Below are 13,472 nucleotides of genomic sequence, written 5' to 3'. Positions count from 1 at the left end.
CAGAAAACTGCATAGCGAAACAAGGTTCTCCTAAGTTAATTCTGAATATTTGTAGTAGGCAAAGGTTTTCCCCTGACATTAAGTCTAGTTGTGTCTGGCTCTGGATTCGAACTGCCAACCTTTTGGTCAGCAAGTTCAGCAGCTCAGCGGTTTAACCCACTGTGCCACCCGGGGGCTCCTTGGAATTTGCAGTATCAAGTTAAAACAACTCTCTTCCTTACAGCAAGCTCTAACATAAAACTTATAAAAGAGCACCAGCTTGAACTTTTGCAAGTACATGACTCTACTACTTTATTCCTGGATTTCTCTGACGTCTTATGAGTGGCTACTTACCATGGAGCCATTTATTTATTTCCAACTAAATTCAAGTGACACTTCTACCAAATGCCAACATCTCATCCTTGGGTAGGGCTTAGAGGGACTTCAGCAGCAGCACTTTCAGAAACCCATTTTTCAGATGTATTACAACTCTTTAATGAATATGTTGCCTCAAAAGACGGTGGTCTCCTTCTCTAGAGGTTTTTAAACAGAGGTTGACTGGCTAGCTGTCAGGAATGCTTTGATTGTATTTTCCTGCATAGCAGAATGAGGTTGTACTTGATGGCCCTTGGGATCTCTTCCACTTTTATGATTCTGATTCTCAAAAAATTAAGAGGCAACAAATAAATTGTTAAAAATAGAGGCTTTAGGGAACTAAACAGCCACATTTATGTAGGACAATCTAGTTATAGCTGGAGGAGTAAGTAGGTACTAAAGCTGAAGCGATCATTTGCCAGCAGTTAGTAAATTTAGGCCCTCTAGGTGTTTTGGACTCGAACTCTCACAATTCCTAACAGCCTCAGGCTTAAGTAAGGAGTAAAAGGGAAGGGCCTGAGGCTGTTAGGCATTGTGGGAGCTGGAGTCCAAAACACTTGGAGGGCCCAAGTTTGCCTATGCCTTGGTTAAACCCTTGTGCCAGCTGAACTGCTGATCTGAAGATTGGCTGTTTGAATCCGCGAGATGGGGTGAGCTCCCATCTGTCAGCCCCAGCTTCCCACGTGGGGACATGAGAGAAGCCTCCCACAGGATGGTAACACATCTGAGCGTCCCCTGGACAACGTCCTTTCAGACAACAAATTCTCACACACCAAAAGCAACTTGCAGTATATACACTATTTGTGTCTGACACGATAAAAAGCTTGTGCTTATCCTTGTACACAAAAGGAGCTGGCCTTTAAAGGTCATGCCATCAGCCTCATCTACCCTTTCAACCTTTCCTGCTCATTTTGCAGGATGGTTCAAGCTAATCTAGTTTAACAAACAGGAAAAACAAGCCCTGGAACTACCTATTTGGATAGGTTATGCCTAGGAATTTTCCGCTCAAGTCCATGTAAGTAAAGCTAAACATTTGGTTTGTTAAAGCAAGTATTTAACTTTACTGCAACATGTCACAAATGTTAGGTACAAGGTTTCCAATGCTTTCCTAACCACCAGCTAAGGTATTGTAAGCTACAAATGTGGACTGAAAAGCTGAAACATAGTGCTACCTTAAGCAAGGCTTTTTACGGTTGCTTGTTTCTGTAGTCCCATGCCTTGTAAACAATACACACAAGCAGGGTTGTTTGTGGGGTTACAATACAGTGCAATGCTGACTCTTGTTGCCAGTCAAGAGTATAGGAACCTGTTTTTGCTTTATTTTTAAAGCCCACAGAGCAAAGAATCTGGTAATCTGGTTTTACTAAAATAGCTTTTGTAATCTGGTCTTACTGAAATATCTTGTGTTTTCGGCCAGCTATGGAACAATTTAGTGGCAGTGACATGGAAGCAGACTTCTTTGGCACCATGTTGTTTCAGTAAGAAGTCCATGATGGAATTACACGGGTAAAACTAATTGATCTCTTGGTACACCATTCTCACAGGCTTCTTCCTCTGATATTCCAGTGTAAACAGAGGGGAAAGCCTTATTGATGACTGCTGTCACATTCTGGAGCTCCCAAAGGCTAGACTAGCACTCTTCTTGTTAAATTTCTGCAGAGAGGTAAACAACTTTTTATTTCAGAAGACTAGGAAAAATTGGGCCTTGTATAATGGCTTTGATTGTCTATTTGTTACTTTCTTTTTCAAGTTTAAAAGGCTTTAGCTTTTCTGATGCTTAACATTTTTAATTTTTCCATGCTTCTATTTATTTAGTTGTACGTTACCTTTGTTAGCCACCTTGAACCCTGAACTGGGGAAAATCAGGTTAATAATAAATATAACAACTCTAAAAGACATAAACTCTTACCTCTTTGCTGCATCGTGCATTACAAGAACAGTTTTTATGGAGATTCCAAAATAGTTGGTTTATGGCCCTAAGGAGCATATTTCTTTAAATAATACCATTAAACATTCAGGGATGTTTTTATCAACCGAAAAGCATGTGATTTTAGGCAAGTACCAGCACTGCCAACTGTTTACGCTAGAATGACCATTATATAAAGTAAACAAGATTACACAAACAGTCCGACTATATCCCAGCTATTTACTAAGATTAAGTATTCTTCAGGACATTTTAGCCAAGGCATATAGGATAATAGAATTAGAAGAGACCATGTGAGCCATCCAGTCCAACCCTCTGCCATGCAGGAAATGCACAATCAAAGCAACCCCCAGAGATGGCCACCCAGCCTCTGTTTAAAAGCTTCCAAAGAAGGAGCTTCCACCACACTCCAAAGCAGAGTTCCACTACTGAATAGCTCTCACTGTCAGGAAGATCTTCCTAATGTTTAGGTGGAATCTACTTTCCTGTAATTTGACCCCATTGCTGTGAGTCTCCAGGGTAGGAGAAAACAAGCCTGCTCCCTCTTCCTTATGACATTATCTCAAAATATATTTCTAGTGCACAGCATTACATATCATTTACACATTATACCCCTCCATTTCCTTTTTCCCCATTCCTCCTCTTCGCTTTAGTTAGCAGACAGAATTTTCAAATGAGAAATTAAGTAGGTGTTCATAATTCAAGAGAGAACTGCCAGAAAGTTGAGATGTTTCTCCAGACTCTCTAAAATGATTGTTTTAAACTCATAATGATTGATCTATTGTTTGTTTCTGGTGCAGCTAGCTACCTTAAGAAACAATCACTGTAACAATTCCTGGAATGCAGTAACAAAGATTTACTGTCAAGAGAAGAGGCACAAAAGAATGCAGTACATCATTTTGTGTGCTTCTTCTCCCTCTGGTGGTAGAATAAGATGCTACATTTAGCCTGATGTGACAATGTACATAGTTGCCGCATCAAAAATGGCGACAAGCGGGAATAATGAAAATACCTCAGGTTTTTTTGTTTTGTTTTCTTTTTTGTTTTTTGGGTATTTTTTTTTTTTTGCAATTTATGAATCCAAAAATTGAGAAGTGTGTTTTTTGTAAGAATTTACAAGACACAAATCATGGTAATAGTTGAGTATTAGCTTTTAATAAAATTGCTATGAATAAACCAGAATTACATCAGAAAAAAAAATCACAAAGGAATATGATGATGGTCTTCTCAGTGCAGTACCTGATGCTTGCTTTCTGATCAGTGTTTACCTGGAAAGTGAGAGACAATGGTCACTATAATGAGGAAATATAAAAATCTGAAAATTCCTCCAGCTTTCTTAAAAGAGTCGCCTGCCTTTCTCAGCTACCACTGGTGATTTTATTCACCAGTGATAACAAAGAGTTAACAACCACTTCCTACATTTCTAAATTACTGATCTGAGTTTGTTTACAGACTGGAAGTTAAGCCAGTGATTTATTCACAGACACAGTAAGTAACCTAAGAACGGATAATTCTACTAAAATCTAAAAGCATTGTGTGTAGCAGGGTGAGTGATGCAGAATTAAAAAACAGAAGCATCAGAAAGAGGCAAAGTCAGAACTGAGTAGCTAGTCTCATCTGTGGATTTCTCATACATGAGTAATTGAAATTTCACCTGCATACCAATACAGTTAGAGAAACTGCTGCCACACAAACCCCAATATTTTTTATATATACAGTAACTGAATAAAAAAATATAGTAGTAAGAGCTGAGTCTTTGACATCTCTGGGTTATTTGTGCTTGGGTCATTCTAGTCAAAGTCTCTAACCAACGATTCCCTGCCCACTCATGATAAGTTGCATGTTCACAACATTTCTGATTAGCAGTTGATCTAGAAACAAATCCAGACTTTGAGGAACAATGTTGGCCACCTTTACAGAGGCATTCCAAGACTGAATACAAGGGCTCCCTGCGCCAAGGTGGCCAGTTAGTTTACCACTCTATGAACAAAGGTAAACAAAACTAATATGCTACCTATGTAAGGACAGAGTGTGTAGCTCAAACTACTCTAAAACTATTGTTTATTTCCACTCCATGGAAAAAAATTATCCTGAAAGAAGCTCTAATAACAAGATAATAACAACATATCTCACATTCAAGCTTGACATACACATTTATTAAATATAAAAATCTGAAAATTTCTCCAGGTTTCTTAAAAGAGTCACCTGCCTTTCTCAGCTACCACTGGTGATTTTATTCACCAGATAGGCTTGCAATTATTCTTCACCTTCCGGTAATTCAAACAATATACCTGTTGTGTGAATTAGTTGGCAGCTTTAAATGAAACAGGTAACACTAAATATTTTCTGTATATATCTACACTTTTAAAACTTACTGGCTTTAAGTAAAAAAAGAAACTATTTCAATTATGTATCAGAGTGATGCTGTCAGCAGTACATATATGTCAAACCTTGTGTTTCTTAGGACCATAGTTATAGTATTATTAGTTCACATTAACTGCCATAGCAAAGATCTGTGGAATTCTGAGATTTCTAGTGTAGCTATGCCCAAGAGCTCTCTGGCCAAGACTACTAAATATTCCTCCTTCCTGAACTGCAAATCCCAGGATTCCATACAATGTTGCCATGGCAGTTAAAGTGAATATAGTGCTATGACAGTACAGAGTGACAAAGCCCTTAGTTCATAAGCACAGTTCAGAAAACATTCCCACAACTTGATTAATGTAGAATAACACTGATAAAACATGAAAACATAATGGATCAATAAGTCAGGTGGCACTGCAAGTGAGCTCTAATGCACATAGTTCAATTTGCTTCTTCCCAAGATTTAGTGCAGCTGACATAAAGAATGTTTCGTTGTGATGCAGTTGAAGACTTAATATAAACTATGAATTCACCTGTATGGATCCAGAATATCCCCATGAAGATCTGAAAGACATGGAATGCACCTAGAAGATATAAAGTTCAATTTCATTTTCTGCTCATTCTCCTTTGTAACATCAGTACATACGGTAAATACAATGTGTATCTGAGTTTCCTTGTAACTTCGAGCAAGGAATATTCAGCATACCAATATAAACCACAATGATGCAAAATTTTAATTCAGTTGCCCCACTCCTAGGACAACTGAAAAAGGTTTTGATTCTTCCCTACTTTGGTGCTTCGGTTTAAACAGAAGGGGATTCAATGAGCATGGGCACAATGGAAGGCTAACAGAAAAAGGAATGGTCCCCTACCTGAAAGCATGCCCAGGATTAGCCTCCATCCTATATTTTAAAGAACTCAAATATTTAAATATCCAGATAAAACAGACTGTTGTGAAATCTTCTATAAAAGCCAGATTAAACGTGTATGCAGTATCATACATGATCATCAAAGTACTGGTAGAGTGTTCACACCTGCTACTGCACAGGACAGACCCCAGGAAGGAGTGTGCCACTTTTCTTTTTTATCTAGGGCAAGGTTCAGGTTAGCAGGTATAAGGCTGAGTCTCAGGAAGCCCAGCTACACAGTAACCTTTTCCCAGCCCACACTTTGCAGTGAACATCACTGTGTTCTTAACATATAAAGTTTTGAAGACTATAGTTCTGCATCATTTGGATGCATTACCTCACTAGATATCCAGCAGTCCCAGAGTAGAGTTGGAGAGTTCACACGTAAAGAGGCTTCAACCTAGAAATAACTCCAAAATTAGATAAACCAAGTTGCAGCATAGATATAATCACACTTGACAGAAATGTTCATCCTTTAAATAAAAAACAGCATACATAATGCCAACATATACACATTCTTTTGAAGTGACAGGAGGGAAAATGCTGTTTTCTCATTGCTAAGGGAAGGACCATCACCCGCTGCTCTGGACTAAGTTTAAATCTGCACACTTTTGAGAAAGTGGCATTTGATGTCACCTGATATTACTAACCATAAGACAGCTGGAATTTGTAGCCACACATCTATTCTGCAAAGTAGGGTATAGCCAGAGAACCTGTGAGAGGTTGTCATGGAGAGTGTGTTTACCTCCACCAAAGGAGTATGGCTACCTCTTGAAGCAATCTGTTGCTCTGTTAAATAACTCTTACTGTTAGGAAATTTCTAATGTTTTGCCAAAATCTACATCTGCAGTTTCCATACACTGGCTCTCATACTGCTCCCCAGACAAACAGTCAATATACTTCATATTTTGCATTATAACTTTCAGATATTTGAAGAGCACTATGTTATCTTGCCTCCTAATAATGTGAGCTTTCCCTTTTACAGTTACTCTTTTTGAGATGCCTGTCAATAACCTTTCTTTAAAAGACCCAGATATGGGATGTCTCAGCAAAGAGCAGAACTAATGCTTTCCATTACCTAATGGACTGGACTTCTGAAACTTGCATCCTTTTTGCAAACAGCAACTTTCCAAGCCCCACTACTACACAATCATGAGTTTTGACTTACAATCTATTGCTACTACATGTCAAATGGATCTTGTAGCACCTTTGCAACAAAAAATAAATGTTGGTAGCAGCAGCTTTTGTAAACTAACCCTACATTCTCAGATACATGGGCTAAGAAGTGAAGTCACTTGATGCTACCAATTTCTTTCTCTCAGTTAGAATAATAGAATAATAGAGTTGGAAGAGACCCTAGGGGGCCATCTAGTCCAACCCCCTGCCATGCACAAAAAGCACAATTAAAGCATCTCTGACAGATTTCCATCCAGTCTGTTTAAAAGCCTCCAAGGAAGGAGCGTTACAAGACTACAAGTTCCCTTTGAACAGCAATACACCAGACTATTTCAAATCAGCATGGATATTAATGTGTTTTACTCTTATGGTACAAGACTTTTGATGTGTATAGTAGACTCCCAGGCAACTGGTGAAGAGCAGATAAATGTAGTCACCGGTTGCCTATGAGTTACTGTTAAAAATAGGCCAAATTAATACTGTACCCCATACTATACCATAAACTCTGTATTAACTTTATAGTAGTATTGAAATACTGTATTTAAAAGCAAATAAAGGCAAGCTTAACTCAATGTGACATGGTTCTTCTGTATATTAAACAGCTAAATAAACAAGTATTTTTTTTTAAAAAAATTGCCAGTTGCTTCAGGGTTCTGGTGAATTGAGAGTCTGTGAGCAGGGCTTTACATTTTTATCTATGCACTTCAACGATGCTGTACCTCACTTCGAGTCCTAAGGGGAAGTGAGCAAGAAAGTTTTCAATGACTACTGCCGCTGTGATTATTATTATTAGTCTTTGAATTATTTTGCTTTTCCTGCAATAGCAGGGGGTTGGGTGATAGTAGGATAACTGGGTCCGGAAGCTCCGAGCAATACGCACTTTCTGCAACAGTGGTTGTGAATAAGGGAAAGGGAGAGTGGCACACTGAGGGCAGGAATATACTTCATAGTTGCATTTGGTGGAAGGATAGAAAGGATAAGGGTTAGGGTTAGGTTTAGGGGCTAAGCTAGGGTTAGGGTAAGGTTTAGGGTTAGAATTAGGGTTAAGGTAAGGTTTCGGGTTAGGATTACGGTAAGGGTTATATATTAAAGAACGCTTATATTCTTTCTATAATATCTATTTTCCTTTCTGCGTTGTGTAAACAGCACTCCCGAAGGAGCGAAGCGGAAACAGCATAAGGCTCAGAGCTTCCGGACCCAGATTTCATACTATTACCAAGGGTTGGACCAGATGGCCCCTGGGGTCTCTTCCAACTCTATTATTCTAACTGAGAGAAAAAACTGTATAAACCAGACATGGGCAAACTTCGGCCCTCCAGGTGTTTGGCCCCCCTCCTCCCCCCCCCCCAGCTCAAGTGGCCTGAGGCTATTAGCAATTGTGGGAGTTGAAGTCCAAAACACCTGGAGGGCCATGCCTGGTCTAAACCAATCTCAGGAGCCCCTTCTTCGGGTCTCTGGGTCCAAGGCCTGAGCGGCAAGGCCTGCGCTCCTGGGCCACGCCGTCCTTTGGGGTTTCCTTGGGAACGAAGAACCCTCCTTCCTCCCGTCGTGCGCCCCTTCCTTCGACGCTCCCTTCCTCGTCGCCTCCGCAGCCTCTGGATCCAAAGGGTGAACATCCACGCGGGGAGTTCACATGAAACGGAAGCGGAAATGCGTCATCCCCAGCCAAGCGGCCAAAGCATGCAAGCAGGAAGTACTATATACGCCGGTGAGGCGGAGGCGGAACATGGTGATTAGACTTTCCTTCCTGGTCTCAACCGCCATTTCATAGCTCTACGCTCCACTTTTACATCGCTGGGATTTGCCCTTGAGGGAAAGAGCCTTTACAATCCTAAACCGGCGAGCTTTTGGACCCAGAATCTCAAGGGATGCTGCTGCGGGAGTTAAAGGAGAGTCCAGAGCTATCCTAGGGCAATGGGATAAGTGACACGGCTGCCTGCAGCGCCCTCCAGGGGGCTGGAAGGGAATGGTCCGCCCTTGCGATCAGCTTGCCATCGGAAGAAGGCACAGGATTGCGTTACAGTACAAAGCAAATCCTGTTTGACTTCACTGGTGACGGTGGTGTAAATAAATGCCAGGCCACCTTTCCTAAAAAACAATAACAAAAGGCCACATTTTCCCGTTGCTGATCCCGTTGTATAAGGAGACCCTTGATGTAAGAAAATATAACAATATATATTTTAAATAAATTATATAAAAATCATAATAGTAAATAAAGACGGGAGCTCCAGACAAGAAACAATCAGGGACAGCTAATCACCTCTCAACAAAGGATTCCCCCAGGCAGTAAGAAGCCACTCCTTGAAAACTGCTAGGCTATTAAATGATAATCAACATGGCCAATTGCAACATTCACACCTACCTCCAACAGACTATAGAGTTATTTCTCCCACCCTGGACCTTATTCCACAGATATATAAACCCGACTTGCCTAGTTTCCAACAGACCTCACAACCTCTGAGGATATCTGCCATAAATGTACGTGAAATGTCAGGAGAGCATTCTTCTGGAACATGGCCATACAGCCCAAAAAACTTACAACAACCCAGATAACAGTATGTTATATTGAAAAAATCAGATATATTAATTTCATTTATTGAACATTAGAAAGAACTTCCTAACTGTAAGAGCCGTTTTACACAGAGGCTGGATGGCCATCTGTCGGGGGCGCTTTGAATGCAATTTTCCTGCTTCTTGGCAGAGGGTTGGACTGGATGTCCCACAAGATCTCTTCCAACTCAATGATTCTATAGCCTGCCTTTCTCCCAAAATGGGGTTTAAAGCATCCATTGTGCCATCCATGTGGTTTTAGTAAATCAGTAAAGCCAACAGACCATATCAGAAACAGACAAAAGAAATATTTATTACATACAAAGGAAAGGAAAGTGACCTGTTGTTATTATTATTCTGCCTTTTTTCTCTGATTCAGGGCAACTAACCATGTTACAAAAATAAAATTCAAATGTATAATTCAAAATGGAACACAAATAAACATTAAAATAGATTTAAACAGAAATACAAGCAGTTTCGAGGTTATGAATAAGATAGGTTCTATAGGCTTGAATTTGTTTGTAAGTCGGGGCACATACATTTTTAAATTGTAACTTCAGCCAAATAGATAAATAGATAGATGTAGATAGCTAGCATAGGGAAGTGTTAACATCACAGAATCATAGAGTTGGAAGACACCTCCAACTCGTGGGCCATCCAGTCCAACCCCCCCCCCCCACCATGAAGCAGGAAAATTGCATTCAAAGCACCCCTAACAGATGGCCATCCAGCCTCTGCTTAAAAGCCTCCAAAGAAGAAGACTCCACCACACTCTGGGGCAGAGAGTTCCACTGCTGAGCAGCTCTCAGAGTTAGGTAGTTCTTCCTAATGTTCAGGTGGAATCTCCTTTCCTGTAGTTTGAAGCCATTGTTCCGCATCCTAGAATCACTGCAGTGTTTATCTTGCTGTCTGTGCCCCTGTTCAGAAGATATCATCTCACTTTCTGTCCCTGTGAGAATTTGACTTTGAATCATTTGGCTTGTCATGGAAACAAGGATTGGTGAGAAAGCTTCTGCCTTCTCTTCATAACTCTTCCAGGAGTGGATTTCCCTTCAGAGGCGTAGGTTTCAGTCACTTCCTGTTGTCTCACCTTGTTCTTAACAACGAGTTGTTTGTTAGTCAGATGTTTGTAACTCGGGGACTGTCTGGATTAAAAATAAAGAGTCAAAACCATTAAAATAATTAAAATACACAAACTTCCATCAGCTTCCTCTGCCTCACTCAGAAAAATGTTTATTCTTTAAAAGCCTGCTTGAAAATAAAGATTTTATTACTGCTTTTATAAGCATTTTTTCCTTTTTCCTTAATCTGGTTTCTGCAAGTACAATTTTAACCTCATCTCCCCATGCCTAAAATGGAGGTAAATTACATTCAGTAAGCTAAATCATCCACTTTCGTTGAACTACATATACAAAGTCTGTTTGATGCTGGGATTCCCCGAAATCTTTGTTTCTTTTATTATGTTTATCTGCTCAAACTGAAGTTTCAATGAGAAAAACAAATACTATTCTTCACATCATTTTTTTTTTTTTGCTTTTGATATCTGTTTCCCAGATTTTGTATCTGACAAGGCTGTATGTCTGTAATTGCTATTAACATTTAATATCTTTGGCTTAAACATTAAAAAAAAACCTTTAGAGCTGGGAATATAAGGCCTCCACACTAAAGCCATAATTTGATAGCACTTTACAAAAGTGAACCTGCTGTGATTTCTCTGAAGTTTTGATTATTTTCTAATTTAAATATTTCTTAGGGAGCCTATCTTCATGTATTTAATCCATTTTACACCAATAATTTAATAATCATACATGCATCAGGTGTGAAACAGCTGTTATTCCAAATTCAAATCTAATTATATGAGCTCTGGAGACTCAATATTGCCAACATCAAACATAAACAGTTCTGAATCATTTCAATTTTCTTATTATTGTCAAAGCTCCAGGTTTCAGCACCAAAAGTTAACAGCACTTCTGCCTTCAAGTCTGGATGCTATGAACCCTAATAACGGCAGTTCAGAAACTCATTTAAAGTTTGGGCAAATGCAGTTGCTTTCAACTCACATCTCTTTATTTAGAAAGACAAAAACCCTGTAGAAAAGGGGGGAAATCTCTGATAATTAAAATAACTAATCTGCTCTGTTTCATTACAGTTTAAGAACTATGTATGTTATTTCCTTTTCTTGCTAAACATTTGATTTTGTGTGATTGATTACTAAATTATTCTCCTGATAATATGTACTAAATTTTCTCAATAATGTGTGTGTGATAGTTAACAAAATCACATTATCTTTCTATGAAAGGAAGATAATGGGATTTACTGGTTTATCCAAAACTTTTGACATATAAAATCATTAATATCAAGATTACTGGAACTAAATCATTAATATAAACTTTAAAAAGAAGTAGAGCTAAAATACAACCCTGCCCTTTTACTCATGGCAATATTGTTTGTCCAGGCATGACTTATATCAGTTCTAACTTCCATACTAGTGTTCCCACAAAGAGGCTTTATATCAGTGGTTCCCAACCTGTGGTCCATGGACAACCAGTTGTCTGCAAGAATTAAAATATGGTCCGTGGCCTCACTGTTACTACACCCTGGCAAAGAGAGCAACCGGTCTCGCAAAACCCTCTTATAGTGCTGAAGCTTATTAAATATGGTTTTCAGTGGGCGAGCAGATGACGACTACTGGATGGCATATGTTCTGTATCAGAAACTAGAGCTGATGTGGTCTATCCAGTGCAGTTTTCTGAATCAGCGCCCCAAATAACCAAACTGAATCTAAAATTGACCAAAAACTGATTCCCTTTGGTACTAATGTTGTCTTTTTCTAGCAAACTGGTCTTCTCATGATATGACAAAGTAGGACAGCCTCAGTTTTGTCATCTTGGCTTCTAAGAAGAGTTCAGGTTTGATTTGCATTTATTTGTCTTTCTAACAGACTGTGGGATCTGAAGAACCCTTCTCCAGCAACACATCACAAATTAGTTTACTTTTTCCTATCAGCTTTCTTCACAGTCCAGCATTCACAGCCATATATAGAAATGAGAAATATGATGGCACAGACCATCCAGACTTTAGTCTCCAGTTATGTCTTTACCCTTCAGGATCTTGTCTTATTCTTTCATAACTACCCTATTGATGTCCTAGTCTTTATCTCATTTCTTGCCTGCAGTCTCCATTTTGATTAAAGTATAGAAAATCTTGAACTTTGCTATCATGAAGAGTAGTAAATCCAAAAGTAATGGCAGTATAATGAAAAATCTACCTCCTCCCTGATGCACACTCACTTTAAGCAATCACGCTGTTTCAGTGTTGCTGGCATAATTGAACGCAGAGGTTTCGGCTGTTAATCAAGTCATGTAAAACCCAAGAAACAGTAATCATGGACATTGTATTTGAAGAGGGTTTTTCATCTTCTGCTCCTAAACAGTTACTGCAGCTTGAGCATATTCCTGTTTCCTTGAATATGAATTCCACTCAGGTTCATGGCAGGTAAATATGAAGAAGATTGCAGAATCAGAAGGACACAGACCTGTGTAGTAAGATCGACCCATTTCTGTGCCAAACACCCACTCCTGCTATTTTGAATGTGTACTGTCACAACATAGATTTTGTGTCAGGTTTATCATCAGTGCCTCTAAAATCAATGGGAGCTAGTCAAGAGAGAGTCTGTAAACAGCATCTGCTTGGTGACTGAATTCTGTTGGTGTGTGGGATCCTCTGCATTCTTAAGAGCTTCCCAAATACAATAAAACAAATCTGTTTCAGCTGCTTTGTCTTGCATTTTTGTTATTTTCCCCAAATCTATGGAAATATTGGCTAAAGGCTTAGTCTTAACAGATACAACAAACTTATTTTTCAATCTGAGATTTGTTAGCATGTTTCCTCTAAATAGGCACTACCATGTCATTTTAAGTAGCAGCACAATCCAGAGCCTTTGTGTGTGTGTGTGGGGGGGGGGGGGGGAAGGTTTCACCTACAGTTGTGTGAACTTAGGAAGGACATCTACGTTTCCTGTATTCAAGGAATAGTAGCCTATGTTTCCTCATTAATCTAAACCAGGGGTCCTCAAACTAAGGCCTGGGAGCTAGATATGACCCTCCAAGGCCATTTACCCGGCCCTCGCTCAGGGTCAACTTAAGTCTGAAACGACTTGAAAGCACACAACAACAACAACAATAACAACAATCCCA

The 13,472-nt window shown here is 39.4% G+C and overlaps 1 long non-coding RNA gene and 1 other non-coding gene across 2 annotated transcripts; both read right to left on the bottom strand.

The window, feature by feature from the left end:
• Positions 1-3,411: 3,411 nt before the first annotated feature.
• LOC132768568 (uncharacterized) lies at positions 3,412-8,388 on the bottom strand. Its single transcript, XR_009630727.2, has 3 exons — positions 5,888-8,388; positions 5,176-5,226; positions 3,412-3,546 (listed from the first exon to the last, which is right to left on the bottom strand). It is a non-coding gene; the product is annotated as an uncharacterized lncRNA (long non-coding RNA).
• Positions 5,624-5,809, bottom strand: LOC132769567 (small Cajal body-specific RNA 16). The gene has a single exon (XR_009630892.1). It is a non-coding gene; the product is annotated as a small Cajal body-specific RNA 16 (non-coding RNA).
• Positions 8,389-13,472: the final 5,084 nt, after the last annotated feature.

This window comes from Anolis sagrei, chromosome 2 (genome assembly GCF_037176765.1).
Source record: "Anolis sagrei isolate rAnoSag1 chromosome 2, rAnoSag1.mat, whole genome shotgun sequence".
NCBI lineage: Eukaryota > Metazoa > Chordata > Lepidosauria > Squamata > Dactyloidae > Anolis > Anolis sagrei.
The sequence above is the reverse complement of the archived record's forward strand: the minus strand, read 5'-3'. Positions and strand labels throughout refer to the sequence as shown.